Source organism: Ambystoma mexicanum, chromosome 5p (assembly GCF_040938575.1).
Source record: "Ambystoma mexicanum isolate Mex_15411 chromosome 5p, UKY_AmexF1_1, whole genome shotgun sequence".
Classification (NCBI taxonomy): domain Eukaryota; kingdom Metazoa; phylum Chordata; class Amphibia; order Caudata; family Ambystomatidae; genus Ambystoma; species Ambystoma mexicanum.
In genome coordinates, this window is record NC_090930.1 from 1,259,703,968 (window position 1) to 1,259,723,502 (window position 19,535).

A 19,535-nucleotide genomic window follows, 5' to 3' on the forward strand; every position below is an offset into this window, starting at 1 on the left:
GGTTCTTAGCCTTGCATGTGGGGGTAGGAGGAGGGCCAAGGGAGGCTGCCCATAGACTTAGGGGAAAGGATGGTGAAGGTGTGCCTATGAGAATGATCTCTGTCTTGCTGGCATTCAGACAAAGATCATTGGTGCAACACCAATCTTGAATGGCATTTAGGCAATCAGAGATGAGAGAGGGAGAGGGGGTGGCTGAGGGCAGCCTGAAAATGAGTTGAGTGTCGTCAGCGTAGCACTGGAAATTAGAGCAGAGAATGGCAATGCAGTGGGCGAGAGTTGCCAGGTGTTGGTTAAAAAGCCAGGGCGAGAGGTTAGACCCCTGGGGAACACCACAGGTAGAGCAGAAGATAGATGATAGGAAGGACCCAAGTTGGATCTGGGAGGGTCGATCAGAGAGGAAAGAGGTCAGCCAAGCCAGCGCCTGATCAGCGATACCCAGGTTATCACAGAGACGGTTGAGCAGGATGCTAAGGTTGACTGTGTCGAAAGGCAGAAGAGAGATCGAGTAGGATGACGGCAGAGGGATTGTTAGAGTCAAGGTTGGAGAGCAGATCTTCACAGATGTTCAGGAGAGCAGTTTTCATGCTTCTGGCAGCTCTGAAGCCAGACTGATTGTCATGGAGACAGCCAACAGAATCGGAATGAAGGTTAAGCTGAGAGATGGCCCAGCTTTTCCAGGAGTTTGCCCAGAAAGGGAGTAATGGAAATTGGGCAATAGCAGGACAGGAAGGATCAGCTGTGGGTTTCTTGAGAAGAGGATGCACAAGGGAGTGCTTCAGAGGAGAGGGGAAGGATCCTGAGGCAAAGGAGTGGTTGCAAAAAACAGCAAGAGCTGTAGTGAGGGTGTCAATGTGGTCCTTGATGGTTTTAGAGGAACAGGGATGAACCTGTATTGACAAGGCTTTCATAGATTGGACTTGTCTAGAGACCTCATCAAGGGAGAAAAGAGGAAAGGACGAGAAGGAGGGTGTTGGGGTGGTGAAGGTGGGTCAGCAAGCACAGACTCAGAGGGAATGGGAGGGGGAGGGGAGGAGAGGGTGGACAGGATGTACTGGGTTTTAGAGATAAAGTGAGAGGCAAGGGCATTGCAGGGAGCCTGGGAGTTAAGAGGAGGGGTAGAGACTGCAGCAGGGTTGGCAAGCTCCTTGCAGATTTTAAAGAGTTTGGCCGAGTTGTTTAATGCTGCAGAGACACAGGCTTGAATGTGGACTCTTGTAACGCTCACCTGACTCCCACGGAGGCGCGGCCTGGTTTGAGCTGCTGTGACCTCTTCTAAAGTGATGCGCAGGACTCGGAAGACTGACTGGACCGGACCCCCAAATCTTGCTTGTCTGGCTCGCAGAAGTATCCTTCTGTAGGTGGAAATAGGGGATTAGCTGTCTGCGGGGTAATGCGTCCGCCTCCCACTTCCCCCTCTCACCCTTCTCAAAAAACTTCTGCAATCCCCGGTGGCGTCTCACCTTAGGGTCTGGAAGGACGAGCTCTCCATCCTGCTTCTGATGCAGGGACGCGTTGATATCCAGTTACTTCACTGGATCTCGGATTGTTAAGGGTTCAAATTCGCTTTACTTTTCCGGTAAGATGCCGTAAGTATACTGTTGTAAAGTTCAAGCCTTAATTGACCATTATCCGTTTACTCTTTTTCAGGTGCTGAGTGAAGATTCCGAGTTGAGGAATGGAATCGCCGAAGGTAAACTCTGATGAGTCTTTGATGGGTGCTTCCCTAGTGTCCTAGCATTCACCCACTAATGCTTGTCTCTTTTTTCCCCATAGGGGCCGGGGTACGGCAGAGCCGAAGAAGCGACGCAGACCCGAAGTGAGGAGAGATTGTTCCAACAGTAATCAGGTAAGTATTATGGTGGAAAATCAGGCCTTCCTCAATCTGTTCCCTAGCTCACCTTTGTTCTTCTCTTTTCTCCCTTAGGCGCGGAAATGCGGCGGATGGTCCTGATGGTCGCTGATGGGCACGAAGGCGCCTCGGGAAGGTGAGTGGAACGAGGCGCTGCAGCGAGCAATGCGATGTGCTTTTAAAATGAATGACTTCCCTTTAGGATCGTCGGTGTGATGGATCCGGATTTCGGATAAAAGCAGGTAATGTTCTTATTTCACCTTTTCTCTTCTCTTCTTCCTTTACAGGTGTCCCAGGATGCAGACGGGCGTGGCTGGAGTCAGGATGCAGGAGCAGACACGGTGAGCGTCCAGCTGCTAGGTGCAGAACAACGCGAAGCACGTGTGGCAGTCCGGGCGTGGTTTAAATAGCCTTGGAAGAAGTTCCAGGTAAGTATTCTTCCACGGTCCTCACCCAAGTAAAATAGTTCCTTTAATAAAGTAGTCCCTCCTAAGCCTCATTTGGCTTGAGGCTTTATGCAGCATGGTCTGCGTTAGGTAAGTGCACCAAACACCTTCTTTTATGAGCCTGGCGCCAAAGGCGCCAGGACTGATGTCCAATATGAGCCTGGCGCCAAAGGCGCCAGGACAAAGTCCAAAGAGCCCCTATTAGGGGCCGCTGGGTTTTTTCCCGAGGGCATGATGCCTGCTTCCGGGGATGCTGGGCCTGTCCCGGTGCTCTGGGGGCAGGCATCATGACAGCACTCCCCCCCAAAGCCCCTCCCAAGGTCGTTCCTTCTGGAGGTTTCGGTTTGTTTGGGAAATTCCAATGGAACCTTTTTACCAGCCGAGGTGCATGTACGTGGTCGCTGGGTCCCCAAGACCTTTCCTAAGGCCCATACCCTTTCCAATCAATTAGATAGAAAAGTTTTGATTTTGAGATTTTAGAATCCAAAATGTCTTTTACCTCGAATTCAGGTTCCCCATCTATCTGAATTGGTTCTGGAGGCTTTATTAATCTGGTTCCTGGTTGCACTGGTTTCAAAAGTGACACATGAAAAACGGGATGAATCCGCATGTTGGTTGGCAGCTCGAGCCTGACTGCCACTGGATTAATGATAGCTTTGATCGAATAAGGGCCTAAATACCTTGGATTAAAAGTTCGAGGTCCCTTAAGCGATAAATGTTTTGTAGCCAACCATACTTGATCTCCAATTTGGTATGAAGGCGCCTCCCTCCGATGCTGATCTGCATTTTTCTTGTATTTCTCTTTCGCTTGTTGCAAATGGGCAGTTGCATTCTTGAAGGCTTGAGTTATAGTGGAATGCAAATGGTCCACTGCTGGCATTTCGAGGCTCAGAGGAGAGTCCAGGTCTGAAGTACGAGGGTAATGTCCGTATAGGGTGTAAAAGGGGCTTTGTCCAGTTCCAGAGTGCACCGAGTTATTGTATGCATATTCGGCCACCCATAACAAATCCTTCCGATTACCCTCCGATTGGTGCAACATACACCGTAGGTATTGTTCAAGGGTCTGGTTCGTTCTCTCCGTCTGACCATCGGTCTGTGGGTGGTGGCTGGTTGAGAGTCTTACGTCGATTTGTGCCAGTTGACAACACTTTTTCCAAAAGTGTGAAATAAACTGGCTTCCCCGGTCGGAGACTAATATGGACGGGAATCCATGCAAACTGATAATATTTTCGAGGAATTCTTTGCCAAGGACAGAAGCTGAAGGTAATCCTCTCAACGGAATAAAATGAGCCATTTTTGAAAATAAATCCACCACAACCAGAATGGTATTGTATCCATTACAAGGGGGCAGGTCCGTGATAAAATCTAGTGATAAGGTGTGCCAAGGCGCTGGTGGAATGTCTAAAGGCTGAAGAAGACCGGCGGGTCTTGTCTTTTGGCCTTTGTTTTGGGCGCAAACTCCACAGGACATCACAAAAGATTTAATATCCTTTCGCCATGAAGGCCACCAGAATTGTCGTTTAATTTTTTCCTCAGTTTTGGCAATGCCAGGATGTCCTTCCATCAGGGCATCATGATGAAGGGAAATAACCAGTTCTTGTAATTCCTTTTCTGGCAGAAATAAGCGTCCTTGGAAGTAAGGTAGGCCATTGTTGACCGAAAAGTAAGATCCTCTTTGGATCCAATCCTGCAAGGCGGTAGAGTCCAGGAGTTGTTTTACTCGTGCTTGAATGTCTTCGAAGGTTTGTAAGGAGGTTAATCCCAAAATTCTTTGTTCGGGAATGATCGGCACAGGTTCTGAATTAGTGTCTATTTCTCCCATTCCTATTCGAGATAGTGCATCCGCTTTGCCATTCTTACAGCCGGGATGGTAAGTGATTACAAAATCGAACTCAGCAAAGAACAAAGCCCATCGGAGCTGACGTGACGATTGAGCCTTGGCAGTATTTAAGTATTGCAAGTTTCGGTGATCAATGATCACTGTAATGGTGTGCCTGGCGCCAAGAAGATAATGCGCCAAGCCTTAAAGGCAGACTTAATGGCTAATAATTCCTTATCGGTAATTGCATAATTTACCTCAGGCGGTGAGAACTTTCTGGACCAGAATGCTACAGGATGCAGTTGGTTGGTTTCAGGGTCTCTCTGAGACAGGACAGCTCCCATGGCTAAACTGGATGCCTCAGTTTCGACTATGTATGGGAGATCGGGACGCGGGTGCTTCAAAATAGGTGCAGACGTGAATTTAGCTTTCAATTCCGGAAAGGCCTGTTCAGCTTCCTTGGTCCATTCGAAACGTTTATTTTTCCGCAAGAGTGCAGTGATGGGTTGTACTACACGTGAAAATTCCGGAATAAATCTGCGATAAAAATTGGCAAAACCAAGCATGCTTTGGACCCCTTTCACCGAACTAGGAGATGGCCATTTGAGGATGGCCTCCACTTTCCGTGAGTCCATTCGGACCCCATTAGGTGTCAGGATGAATCCGAGAAACTCAACCTCGGTGGTATGGAAAACACACTTTTCCAGCTTAGGAAACAGTTTGTGCTGACGCAATTTCTCAAGGACGGCCCGGACATGCTTTCTGTGATCAGATTCCGAAGAGGAGTACACAAGAATGTCATCGATATATACGACAACACAAACATCGATGAGTTCCCGAAGGACATCGTTCATGAAGAATTGGAAGGCAGCAGGCGCGTTGCACAACCCGAAAGGCATCACTTGGTATTCGAATAATCCGTATTTTGTACGGAAGGCGGTTTTCCATTCGTCGCCTTCCTTTACTCGCACCAGATGATAAGCCCCCGGAGATCTAACTTGGTGTATACGCAAGCGTCCTTCACCTGGTCAAGGAGTTCAGGGATCAGAGGCAGAGGGTAACGGTTTTTAACCGTTATCTGGTTCAATGCGCGGTAGTCGATACAAGTTCTAAGGTCGCCTTCTTTTTTGGGCACAAAGAACAAAGCCGAGGATGCCAGGGACTTTGACGGGCGAATAAAACCATTGGCTAGGTATTGATCCAAATATTGTCTCAAATGCAGGTTCTAAAGTTCAGTAAGAGCATACATCCTGCTACAAGGGGGTTGTGCACCGGGCACCAGATCGATTTGGCAATCGTACGATCTGTGGGGAGGTAACGTGTTGGCCTGTTCCTTTTGGAAGACGTCCTGAAAGTCTTGGTATTACGGAGGTAGTTGCATGGAGGCAGAGGTTACAGATGCTAGACTAATCTTCAGATTTTCTGGGTATCAGGTTTGTGCACAATCCGGGAAGGTTATTCTCTTAGCTCGCCAATCAATTTGAGGATTATGTGTCTCTAACCAAGGAATTCCAAGAATAACCTGAAATTGTGGAGCCTTGATTACATCAAATACAACTGCCTCCCGATGGCCGTCCGGACCAATAAGAGTCACCTCAGTAGTGGAATGTGTTTCCGGTCCAGAGGCAATTTCAGTTCCATCGACTGTGGTGATGACATCTTTACTGGTTTTAGGACGCAGAGGGAGGTTAATCCTAGAGACCAATTCACGATCCACATAGTTTCCTATAGCCCCACTATCGATGTATGCCTTTATTGCATGCAACCGCTTAGGCTGTTCCGGATCTACGAGAACCATTGGCACAATGAAATGCGAGGTCTGAGAGTTAGTTTTCAAGCTCAGCAAGCGGACCCCTACACTTGTCGGGCGGAGTCGTTTCCCGAAACAGAGTCTTCATGGTTTTTATCAGCGGCGCCTACCACCTTCTTGGGCGGTTTTGCTGGGCAATCTTGTAGAAAGTGTCCAGAGTTCCCACAATAAAGACATAATTTTAACTGCCGCCTCCTTTCACGTTCCTTTTGAGTTAAAGGTCCTTTAACCCCTCCAATTTGCATAGGCTCAGAGACATCAGCACCCTTGGGGTTAGCGTGGGTCTTGACCAACACCCGGGTCTCAAACTTGGACCGATCTGCTTTTCTGTTTTGAAGTCTGTGATCCAATTGGACCACTAAGTCTATATATTCTGTGCATTCTTGGGGCGGATTTACAACCTGGGCCAAGACGTCTTTAAGTTCTCCGCGTAGACCTCGATAAAATAACATGATTCTTTTATCCTCTGGCCACCCAGTTTCCACAATTAGTCTATTAAAGGTTGCAATGTAGGATAGGAGGTCCTGATTGCCCTGTCGCAGGGATAGAAGTTCGTCATCCAGAGCCTGCCCCTGAGAGTGTCGAGCAAATTACCTTTCCATGATTCCTTGAAATCCTTGAAAATCACGGAGAATTTGTTCATCTTGAGTAACCAGTGGAACTGACCAATCGGCAGCACAGCCGCTGAGATATGACAATACAAAGGCTACCTTGGTCTGATCATTAGGGAAGGCCCCATGTCTGCATAGGAAGTGCAAACGACACTGATTCATGAATACGGCGAATCGTTTGGGGTCCCCAGCAAAGCGTTTGGGAGGGGCCAGCGGCATGTTTCCAGGTAGATTAATCTGCACAGGGTTACTGGAAACCACAGGAGCGGGGTTCCCTCCGGAACCGGGTAGAGGAGTTTGTCCAGCTTGACCTTGCAAAAGCGGTCTGCCCAGGTCATCAGTTCTTTCCTTTGATACAATTAATTCCCTCCTGAGGGCATTAGTCTCTTGACGAGCGGCATGTACTTCGGCCCGTAATTCCCCGAGTAACTGGGCCAACTGATCAGTCTCAGAAGTGTCCATAGCGCCTGGGTGGGAATTTGTAGGAAGGCTTCGCGTTCTGTAACGGTCACCTGACTCCCACGGAGGCGCCGGCCTGGTTTGAGCTGCTGTGACCTCTTCTAAAGTGATGCGCAGGACTCGGAAGACTGACTGGACCGGACCCCCAAATCTTGCTTGTCTGGCTCGCAGAAGTATCCTTCTGTAGGTGGAATTAGGGGATTAGCTGTCTGCGGGGTAATGCGTCGGCCTCCCACTTCCCCCTCTCACCCTCCTCAAAACCCTTCTGCAATCCCCCGTGGCGTCTCACCTTAAGGTCTGGAAGGACGAGCTCTCCATCCTGCTTCTGATGCAGGGGCACGTTGATAACCAGTTACTTCACTGGATCTCGGATTGGTAAGGGTTCAAATTCGCTTGACTTTTCCGGTAAGATGCCGTAAGTATACTGTTGTAAAGTTCAAGCCTTAATTGACCATTGTCCGTTTACTCTTTTTCAGATGCTGAGTGAAGATGCCGAGTTGAGGAATGGAATCGCCGAAGGTAAACTCTGATGAGTCTTTGATGGGTGGTTCCCTAGTGTCCTAGCATTCACCCACTAATGCTTGTCTCTTTTTTCCCCATAGGGGCCGGGGTACAGCAGAGTCGAGGAAGCGGCGCCGACCCGAAGTGAGGAGAGATTGTTCCAACAGTAATCAGGTAAGAATTATGGTGGAAAATCAGGCCTTCCTCAATCTGTTCCCTAGCTCACCTTTGTTCTTCTCTTTTCTCCCTTAGGCGCGGAAATGCGGCGGATGGTCCTGATGGTCGCTGATGGGCACGAAGGCGCCTCGTGAAGGTGAGTGGAACGAGGCGCTGCAGCGAGCAATGCGATGTGCTTTTAAAATGAATGACTTCCCTTTAGGATCGTCGGTGTGATGGATCCGGATTTCGGATAAAAGCAGGTAATGTTCTTATTTCACCTTTTCTCTTCTCTTCTTCCTTTACAGGTGTCCCAGGATGCAGACGGGCGTGGCTGGAGTCAGGATGCAGGAGCAGACACGGTGAGCGTCCAGCTGCTAGGTGCAGAACAACGCGAAGCACGTGTGGCATTCCGGGCGTAGTTTAAATAGAATTGGAAGAAGTTCCAGGTAAGTATTCTTCCACGGTCCCCACCCAAGTAAAATAGTTCCTTTAATAAAGTAGTCCCTCCTAAGCCTCATTTGGCTTGAGGCTTTATGCAGCATGGTCTGCATCAGGTAAGTGCACCAAACACCTTCTTTCATGAGCCTGGCGCCTTTGGCGCCAGGACTGATGTCCAATATGAGCCTGGCGCCAAAGGCGCCAGGACAAAGTCCAAAGAGCCCCTATTAGGGGCCGCTGGGTTTTTTCCCCGAGGGCATGATGCCTGCTTCCGGGGGTGCTGGGCCTGTCCCGGTGCTCTGGGGGCAGGCATCATGACAACTCTCTTCTTGGTGTGGGCAGAGAATTGTTATTGCCTTTGGAGCAGGCGACAGGCCAGTTTGTCAGAGGATGAGCAAGATGCTCTCCATTTCCTCTCAGCCACCATACTCTTACGTTTAAGTGTAGCTAGGTCGGAGTCATACCAGGAATTGCATTTGGCTTTGGACTTCAAACGGATCCTCTTGACAGGGGCAAGAGCATCAAGAGTATCAGAAATAGAAGAGTAGAGTAGGGACAGGGCTGTGTCCGGGTGTGAGTCAGCCAGAGGAGAAGGGGGGGGGTCAGCAAAAGCCTCAACTGGCACACGCTTCATAGGCCAGATATCCGAGAAGGAAGGTGGCAGTGTTGAGGTGGGCTTGGCTGGGGGGGAAGAGAGTGAGAGATGAGACAAGAGGAGACAATGGTCACTCCAGGAGAGAGGAGTGGTGAGAGGGAAAGAGAGAGGGAGGCCAGAGGAGATCAGGACCTCAAGTGATAGAGAGGGAAAGGGAATCGCAGAGGTCACAAAAGAGCAGAGTTGTGGGACAGGGAGAATTGAGGTGGATGTTGAGGTCACCAAGGAGGAGTAGTTGAGTGGTTGAGGCCAGGAGGAGGAGAGGTCAGCCCACTCAGAGAGAAGATAGGTGATTTGACCAGGGGGTCGGTAGACAGTGTCAACAGTAAGAGAGTGACTATGACAGATTCAGAGCCTGCAGACAAGGCATTCGAAAAAGGAGTAGATCTGAGTGGGAATGATAGTGGCAACAATCCACTAAGGAAATGTCAGGGCTACACCCCCTCCAGGCCGAGTGGATCTGGGTGCAGAGAGGATCTTGTAGCCATCAGGGAGGAGAGTGTCAAAGCTGGTGAAAGAGCTGGCTGTGAACCATGTCTCCGTAAGACCAAGGACATCAAGGTCCAGTTCTTCAAGAAGGTGGCAGATGTCAGAGGAGTGTGTGACAGCAGAGCGGGAGTTGAAAGTGGCAAAATGAAGAAGGTCGCCGGCCTTAAAGACTTTCCAGGAAGGGGTTCAAATCAGAGGTATGCCCTGCGGGGTAGTGGAGGTAGACTGAAGAGGGGCAGAGGAGGAAAAAGTGGGCAAGGTAGCCGAGGAATGAGAGGAGGGGACATCCAGAGATGAAAGGAAGTTGATGAGGTGAGGGAACCGCCTATCGAAGAGGAGAAGATTGGCCTGATGTCCTTCGACCATGACGGTGCCATTTAGGTAGACTTTAAGGATGACTCTGGAAAAGTAAGAGTCGAAAGAAGCCATGAGGAATTCCCAGCGAGTGCCACCATTTATGGGAGAGGAGGAGACAGGAGAGAGCACAGAGATCATATAGGGGGGTGTCCATAGATCCGGCCAAGGAACAACAAGGAGGATGTTGGTGAGAGTCTGTCTGGAAGAGGCGCTGGTATAGGTATCAGCAATAGTGAGACCAGGGTTGGAGGCCAAGATATCTTTTTTAAATTTCTTCTTGACAGAGTTAGTGAGAAGGGAAGGATAGTTGATAGAGAAGCAGTGGAATAGATGGGAGAAACAGAAAGCGTCATGAGTGTGAAGAGAAGAGGCAGAGGGATGAGAAAGCAAATGCAGCGGTATTAAACAGTCAGTGGGCTAGCAGGTTACAATCAATGGCCAAAGTGAAATGCAAAATACACCCAAGTTTGATATTCAAGTTTAATGCAAAATACACCCAAGTTTGACTTTCAAGTTAAATGCAAAATACACCCAAGTTTGACTTTCAAGTTAAATGAGGGCCAGGTAGTTAATGAATTGATAGTGGGCATCAGATGGTAATTTAAAGTAATAGGTTTACATTTTTCTGAATTAGGAGAGAATCACTCAATGCATTGGGAAGTTAAATCCCCCATAACCAAAAGTTTATCGTTTGGAAATTCAGAAGTACAATGAACAAACAAGTCTGTAGGTTTCTGTAGAAAATCCATTAAGCAATGTTTCAGTGGATTCCAGTAAAGATGTATCACTATCCAATTTAGATTATCCCCACACATACCAGATCCAACTCGTATTGCCAATATGCTGGTCACCTCATCAAAAAGCAGTGAAGAGTGCAGAAAATCTTCATTTCACAGGCTATGCCTAATCCCCCTGCTGAACGACCCATCCCTTCCCTTCCCCTACTTCCAATTGGTGATATATGGAGAAACCTTCTGATCCAAAGGGGGTCTTTAGCCATGTTTCCTGAAATTATACTACATCAACATCCGTAAAAATATTGCTCCTTATAAATTCATCACAGAATGATTTATTCCCCCTTGTGTTTCAACATAATATTTTTATTGTGTCTCTAGCTAAAGTGACTGATCAGGGAAACCCAATTTGAGGAACATTTTAGAAACTATTTCCGTGGCCATGGCCCATAAATTTGAGGAGGAAGTTGGGGCTATCACATTGTTGGACTTCTTTTGCTGCACAGCCTGCTTTGGTACATACATCGTTCCCCCTTGTGGTATAGTTGGTAGCTCACATGATAGTGTGTACCCCCATTTCAACCATTCCGTATTCATTTTCAGGATTGCTTCCACTCCCAGTCTTGATGTCAGAACAATCTCTGCAATGTATCTTGCTGGAGTGAATGGAAACCTCAAACAATCTATAACTACTGAAGTAAAATATTGGAGGTCAGGAATTCCTTTCATTATTGAAATAATCTTACTTCAGTGGACCTCTTCTTTTATTATCCTAGTCTGTCCGAGAGATAAACCCCTTAGCTTTCCTTTCAGTGCTTTATCCCTGGACATTGTCTGTATTCTTCTGTCGAGGTCGCTATTTTCACTAGAGGATTGAGTTAATGGCACCTGTTTTCTGACGATTGGATACATTTCCAACATATTTGTCTGTATATCCTTGGATCTTTGTCCACTATTAATCATTGGCCCCTCAACTGGCAAGGGCTCTCCATGGGGGGCTGGGGGATATAGCCCTAATTCTGGGCTATTCTCTTCCTGGCCTGCTTGTGATTTTAATTTCTGCTGGCCCCCAGATGGTCCTTCCCTTGTCAACTCGTTGGATTCTAGTCATTGTTTGCCCCTTAGAAAATTGGAGCAATCTTCAGAGGTTGTCGATTAATTTCTGTTTGGCTCCCCGCTGTAACTTTGAGGATTTCTATTTCAGGGACTGATTTATCTTGGTTTTTAGTCTTTTCTTGTTTGGATTTCTTTTTTCCTCTCAGTTCAGAATGAAGAATGAGTTTTCACCCCTTTTGTTTGTTTTCTTTTCTTCCTCTTGGGCCACTCCTTTTAAGTTCCAAATAAATTGATTGGTATCCACACTCTGATTATTTTTTCTCCTCCATTTCTGTGGATTGATAGAGCTACCCTCCTCCGGGGTGCTCAACGGAGTGAGCTTCTGGTCTTAAATACATTTCTTGTTCTTCGTCTTTGTTTTCCCATTTAATTTTGTATGCTATTCCTTAGCTTCACTTCTGGGCTCTTTTGATCTTACTCTTTCCGCCCAACATTCGGTAGGCCAATATCCTGCTCCTCTGCCATTTGAGCCAAGTGGACAAATTCCTAAATAAATGCCGATAAAGGAGTATCGTCCATGGTGGTACTTGGGGAATTGGTGGATAATGGTTGTAAACCGCGAGAAAATTGTCCTAGTGGAACCCCATTCACACCTTCTCCCAGATTTGAATTGAGAATTATTAATTCCTCTTTGGTTCCAACCCATTGTTGGATTAGGGCATCCATCTTTTCGGCTTGCATATTAGATGTAGACTAAACCTCTGCCAGATTTTTACCCAATGCATCATTCACAGCAGACTTTAAAGCAACTGTTGATGATTCATTAATCTCCAAGTCCTTTGTAATCTCCAGAAGTATACCTGAATGTTGCTGTACCTCTGATTTCAGATTTACAAAGACTTTTACAAGAAACTTAACGCAAAGTGTAATACCGTCATGATGTTGCGATTTCCTGTGTCTTTTCAGACTTACGGCTGTTGATATGTGGAGAGGATCTTCTTTCTCTTTGCATAGAGTTTTCCCTATGCTCCATGGCCATCTTAGAGGCTTCAACTAGGGCAGAAATGTCATTCAGTTCAAATGAGGTATCTAGTGCTAAGAAGGAGTCTGGGGTCCCCACTTCCCCACATGTTGTTTGGATGGTCACTCCATTGGTCATGTTCTGTGCATCACCCAACCTGGGATTATGACCGTCTTCTGGCCGTTGTCTTGACCAGGCTTCTCTATCCTGTATGGCGTCACCCGTGGCAAAGAAGTCCGATATGGTATTTTTCATTGAGATTGTCGCAATGCTATATTCTAGGTTGAATACTAATGTGTCTCTTTCCATCTGATTTGATGGTGTTGATTCTGCTGTTGCTATAACATCTTCATGGCCTCGACTTCCGATTCCTGAGCCAATAGGTAACTGGTTATCCCTGGGAAATACACTTTTCGGTGGATAAAATCTCCCACCACCTGTCTCGTATGGCTTGAAGATTGTTCTCTCCACCGTAATCTTTTTTATTTAATCTGGCTGGTTCATCTAGTTCAGGCACTCTCGGATCTTCTCCCAGTAAGTACTCCTTAAATTATATGAGCGTGACATGATAAAATAATCTGCTGTTGGTCCAATACTGATGTTTCCTATTCATGGCCAAATATGTGCTCAGGTTTATACCGGAGCACTTTTCTCTCCAGGAGAACCTATCCCCTGGCACTTCCCGGTTTTATCCCAGTGCGGATCAAAGGCCCTAGGCCCGCAGTTCCTGTCTGGGTTGCAGTTATCTGCAAGTGGCTCCAATACAATGTTTTGTCAAGACCTGGAAGCATAAAACCAATACCAGGTCAAGGAAACCATGACCCACTGTCCGAGATTGGGTCAGGAAGTGTCCAGATAGTTGTTTATATCAACGCTGTTTTTAATTGTCAACTGCAGCATTCTCACGCATTCAATATATCCATATAGCCAAGACAAAAACGAAAAAGACAGAGTCAGTAATATATAAGTTGCAGGTCATGCAGGTGGACTCTCATGCCGGTTTAAACATTACATCTACTTGCCATTTTTGTATTTGACTGCTCACGCAGGTTACTTTTCCAAATGCAATCTCCTTCACTATCGAATCACTCGATATTGCATAGACTTACACACAGGCTCTTGATTACCTTTTACAGCAACATTCCTGGGGGTACACCACCCATTAACTGCACTGACTGCACAGACTGCAACACACTCCAGCATTTGCTTCTGCCAACTATACAGTCTTGGTAAGGTTCAGCAAAACCTCTTTCCTGCCCCCCGCACTGGCGGGCCGTAAGAGCCCAAAAGTGACACTCTTCTATCGCTGACCAAGATCAACAATGTGTTGCTTACCCCATACAGCTCCGATATCAGCTACTCACACTCGATCAGACTGGCAACAAAAAGAAGAAGAAAGGACCTCACAGCATCTAACAGCATCTGACATCCACTTTAACAAACTTGCAGAAGTAAAAAAAAATGCCACACAATAGCACTTTCCTTCTTTTCAAAGACATGTATGTATGCAGAGAAAATTGTTCTGTATCTCTTGCATATGCTATCGCCATTCACAAATTGCAAGGTCTAACCGTAGATTATGCATTAATTGATATTTGCAGCATGTGTCTTTAAGGAAGGTATGAGTTATGTAGCACATTCACGTGTGTGTACACTCAATGGTCTATTCCTTGTTAACTTAGAGGCAAACAAAGTCAACACTGACATTCCTTGCATCCTAGAATACAACAGGCTACTTACACTGTACACCCCCATCTAGATATGCACCCTGTACCTCAAAAAATAAAACCTTTAAAACGAAAAGTAATGCTAACATAATCTACAACAGATCTCCCAACAACAGTGCTAAAGAAACAATGACCATCTCCTTCTGTATCAAATAATGCAACCACAAAACTGTCTACTACAAACTCAATGGCACATCCATGAAAAAAGAAAGAGACACATATCTCTTCTCCACAAACATCTGCAGGCTCATAAAACGATGCAAAGACACATCTCTGTATTCAGCAACAGAACTGCAGTAAATTGCTATGCAAATGTGACAATCAATCTTCTCTTCCAAATGCCAGCAATTCTTCTCAACATTTACTTCAGACCAATTGTGCTTGCAATTTTTTTGTCCTTCATAGAAATGCCACAAATAATCCACAAATAATCCGGACAGCACTTACAGTGTCTCAGGTATAAGGCAAGAATTGGACTACTGTGCAGGAATGATACAATGTACCATAAACAAACAAGAAGATCCTCAGGAATTCCTAATGTACTTACTACAAGTACTGGAAACCAAAAACAACCCTATACATGAAATCTTCCAGATTTCATGCACATGGAAAAATACATGCGCTCTCTGCAACCATGTTTCACAAGAACACATCCCTAATGAAAGATGTATATATGAACCCATACCAAATTGTAAATCGATTCCATTTCACCAGCTTCTGCAGAATGCAAGTCATGGCATATTATGACATTTTTGCAATTCAGACAATCATTCCAGTATGCAAATCAACTCACATAGTCAACATGTCATACCAATGCGTTTTAGCTACAATGCAGATGTTACCAGAAATAACTGTAAGCTTACTAGCCTCACACACGGCCCAGTATAACTTGGCAAGAAAACCTTCACAATAGTAGTTATTATATACCACACTGGTGCCACAACCACTTCAGGGCACTAGACTGCATATGTCAAAAAATAAGTGGTTGGTTTGAATGTAATGACACATCAGTTACTCCAAAACACTGGTTACCAGAAAATGTAACAAATGCCTACCTAAAATTCCTTTAACCCTAATTTACTCACTAAACTGTAGCACAATGCACAGTTAGAATACACCAACAGGTATCTAACTACCTCCATAATATACAATAGTGCTTTTAGTTTAGTTTATTTTATCTTAATATACGTTTGCCTTACTGATTTTGTAAATACAACAAATACATACACATACATATACACAGTCTCCATAAGTGTCAGTTAAAACTCAAGTTTTTTTGTTTTTAAAATTCAAGAATAACCATTAACATCATTGGGTACATACAAATTGCAGTGACTTTACAATGTCATCTGTTACATATTATTAGGTGCATAACATTACAATCACTATACAAGTCATTTGTTACATATTCAAATATTATACTACACAGTTTAAAATTTCCACAATACAGAGATAAAATGAACACATAAAATATATCAAATTATTATCATCTCATCTCCCCTCATGAAGAGTTCCCATAGCATAGATATATTATCAGGATCTATAATGTTGTCATGTGATTTGAGATATTTAATTTGCAACATGGTGAGACACTCACAATTTAGCATTAAATGCTGCAACAACTCTATAACAACACAACCAAATAAATTACATAATCTCATTTCACGACTCATATTGAATTGAGCCCCCTTGGTTTCGAGAGCCTCTGAGCTGTGAAATTTCAACACCAGGTATGATCTGAAGATTGTTGGATTAGAGTAGGCCATGATATATTTAGTTATGAGTTCCCGATACATTCAATATTGACAATAGTTGCCACTGTGAGTTTTGGTAGCTAGTTCAACCATATGGCATTCATAGGAATAGACTTATAATGTCTTTTTAAGCCAATTTATAAACCGCACATATGTGTTATAATACGGTTTTCCGAGAAATTCGTCACTCCATTTTTCATAAAGCATTTTAATATGCCCAAGTGTACCCATCATAGTACTTTTAAAAGTCAAGATAGTTAGAATAGGCCAACAGGTATCTAACTACCCTTCATTGCAACACACTTGAAATATGGCATTGCAATTCTTGTTACTACAAATCGTCTTCTCAAGTCTAATGTAGTTATAATACACCACAAAGTATCTAACTACTTTAAACATTCCCTTATTAACAACACAGTGCAAACAAACATACAATCACACTTACACTGACATAATTGTAGTTTTTTTTATCCTGTATGGATTTTGTATCCAAATCACTGAATGATTATTGAAGTCAATACAACGGTACCACACACTAATGTTGTACCAAACATAGAACATAGAATGTACTATTAATGAGGGTCAAAAAAAGTAAATGTATATGTAAAATTGTTTGCTATTGAACCTTTTCAACTATCTTGCTTAACAAATTATACAGCTCTTTTCTCACAGGAAACGAAACAGAGATTCCAGGTTGATTACTTTATACAACTAAGTAACCGTACAAAGTGTAAAGAAATACATATTCCATAAACACTTTCCTCAACTCTACAACAAACATAAATACCACATACTTTCTACTCCTCCTACAGCTCCTTTAATTAGCATACACATCATACGAGAATGGATGTGGCCAGAGGCCAGATTTTTAGGCATATGCCTCCAAAAATGTGAGCATTGCCCACAACTACCACAATATAATTAAAACATATAACAAGTACATAAAATGCACCTGCAAATAACAAAACCCACGCTGAACCCTCAGCCATTGAATTGATGTCCGCAGACATAGAAATTGACTGCAGGCTAGGTGGCACCGGCAGTTCCTATTTTTGCCTATAAAACACTCCAAATCACCTTCTTTCCATTTCCCTACCGTTGCTATGCCCTCTTTCAGCCATCTAATAATCTCAAATGTGTTTTCCAAGCTGGTCATGTATAGTGTTGTCCTTGGACTACCGCAGTGTCCGCAGAGCAGGCAGCACCCATACCCACCCATGCCGACTGTCAGCCGATCTAACATGTTGGGTGTATCCAAAAATATTGCGCAACTCCCACTTTTCACCATCCATTCAGCAGACGTGTTTGATGTCCACGGACATCATGTCTGCCCCTGGGCCAATCGGATGCCTGTCCATGGAATGATCAGGAAAATGAGTCCACAGACCAAATCAAGATATCAAAAATGTATTTTTTAACTACTTTTTGGTCGTTTAAAAAAGAACTACTGGACGGATTTACCCCAAATTTCCCAAAACACACTTTCGGGACCAAGCCACTGCACCTGCCACATATTTGGTCAACATCCATCCAGCGTTTTAGGCTATAGGTGTGAACAACATTTGTTTCCATTGCGTCTATGAGGAAATCCAGACTTAACTTAACCATAACTACACAGCCGTGACCATTAGGAGAGAAGGGCGAGGAGCAGCTGTTTGGTGTGACTGACTTTCCTGCTCTAAAACTTCCTTGCAAGCCATGCAGTCGCAGCATTGACTGGGATAAGTGTGCCTTTAAGGAACCCTGACATGCAGTCTGTGAACAGGAATTTTGGCATAAAATAACAGCCCACCCGCCCTTGCAGCGTTAAGCCCTGAGGAGAGAAGTGCAAGGAGCAGCTGTTTGGTGTGACTGACTTTCCTGCTCTAAAACTTCCTTGCAAGCCATGTAGGCACAGTGTTGACTGGGATACATGTGCCTTTAAGGAACCCTGACGTGCGGTCTGTGAACAGGAACTTCTGCATAAAAGAACAGCCCACCCGCCCTTGCAGCATTAAGCCCTGAGGAGAGAAGGGCGAGGAGCAGCTGTTTGGGCTGTTTGGCGGGATGTGGGACGTCAGCATCATTACTACGTGGAACCATAGAGCATTAGGGACAGAGTTTAGAAGTTCCACTTTTGCTGGAACTGCAGGACTGTGAACCTAATGAAAACGTTCTTCAACACTACGGTATTCATAAAACTTCATTACTGCTAATCGAGTACAAACTCACGGCGCATCTGAGTATTACAGGGCCTGCAGTATTGCCCCTGTAGTTTCAGTTAAGTTGCTCAACTCATAGAAAGAGAACTTTTTTGGCGGCTTATAACTTTGGCGCTGTTTGACAAATCTTCACCAAACTTTACAAAAACAGTATATGGCCAACTCCGAAATTATTTCGTTAAGCTTGGTGCGGTTTTGTCCGGGGGGGGGGCAAAGCCAGAGGGGGGGGATGCCACATTTTTTAAATTGTCATAAACACAATGGAACCAAATGTTTGCTCATGCCTAGAGCCCAAACTACTGAAATGATTTGCACCAAACTTGCACGAGAAGCAGTAGCTTGGTACCGAAAGGTGTGCTTTTGCAAATTTGGGGTAAATCCATCCAGTATTTTTTTTTCAAATGAACAAAAGTTCTTCCAAAAATATTACTGATATCTGACTCGGTTGCTCACTCATTTCCTGATATGGAGTCAGCGGATGTCTCTGGATCAATCAGAGAGCAGCGTTATATTCGTGGACATCATACGTGCCTGCTAATTGGTCAAAACTTTTTAAACGGATGCCATCTTGGATATGCGACCTGTGCCAGTAGTTCGAGGACATTGCAGTAAAAACATATTAAAAACCACGACATTGTACTTGTCAAACTAATGAAACAATATCTGGGTGGGTGATGATGATGGGATGGGACATGGCAATAAAAAGCCAAAAATCTTTTTTAATCCTACGAAGTCCTCTAACATCTTAGATGTTCGGAGACATCCATGCATATTTCTGCATTACAGGTTTGGTGAAAATCAGTTTTTGGATGGCTTATAACTCTGGTGCCCCTCAATGAAACTGCATGACATTCTGCAATTTCATTTTAGACATGACCCTGAGGGGCCAAAATTAGAGGAGGGGGGAATATTTCAAAGGCTTATAAATATGGTGCCTTGGCGAATCTGGAAAAAAAGTTTGCAAAAACATTTTAGACCGAGATTTGAATGTTTTTGCAAAATTTGGTTGGATTTTGTCAAGAGGGGGCATAATTATAAGGGTGTCTCAACAATTTTAGATGGCTTAACACTTTGTTGTTGTTATTTATCCAACATGAATGTTTGTGCAAAGCCTGATTTGATTTTGTCAAGTGGGGGCTAAGTTATATGTCTATTCTTTGTACGTACATTTTGATGCTTTTCAAAAAATAAAACATGCAGCAAACTTGTCCAAGGAGCATTTGCAATGACACAAAAGGATGGTTTTGCAAATGTGCCATGTTATATTTTTTGAAAGGTGTCATAATGTAGGTACAGAAAATAGTGATATACCTTTGGTGACTGAGAGACAGCCTGTGGCCATGGGCAGTGGCCAGATTATCTGCCTTTGGCCTTTGGCCATGACCCAGACAATCTGGCTACTGGCCATGACCACATGGGACCGGCAATGGGGATAAAGTTGGCATGTCC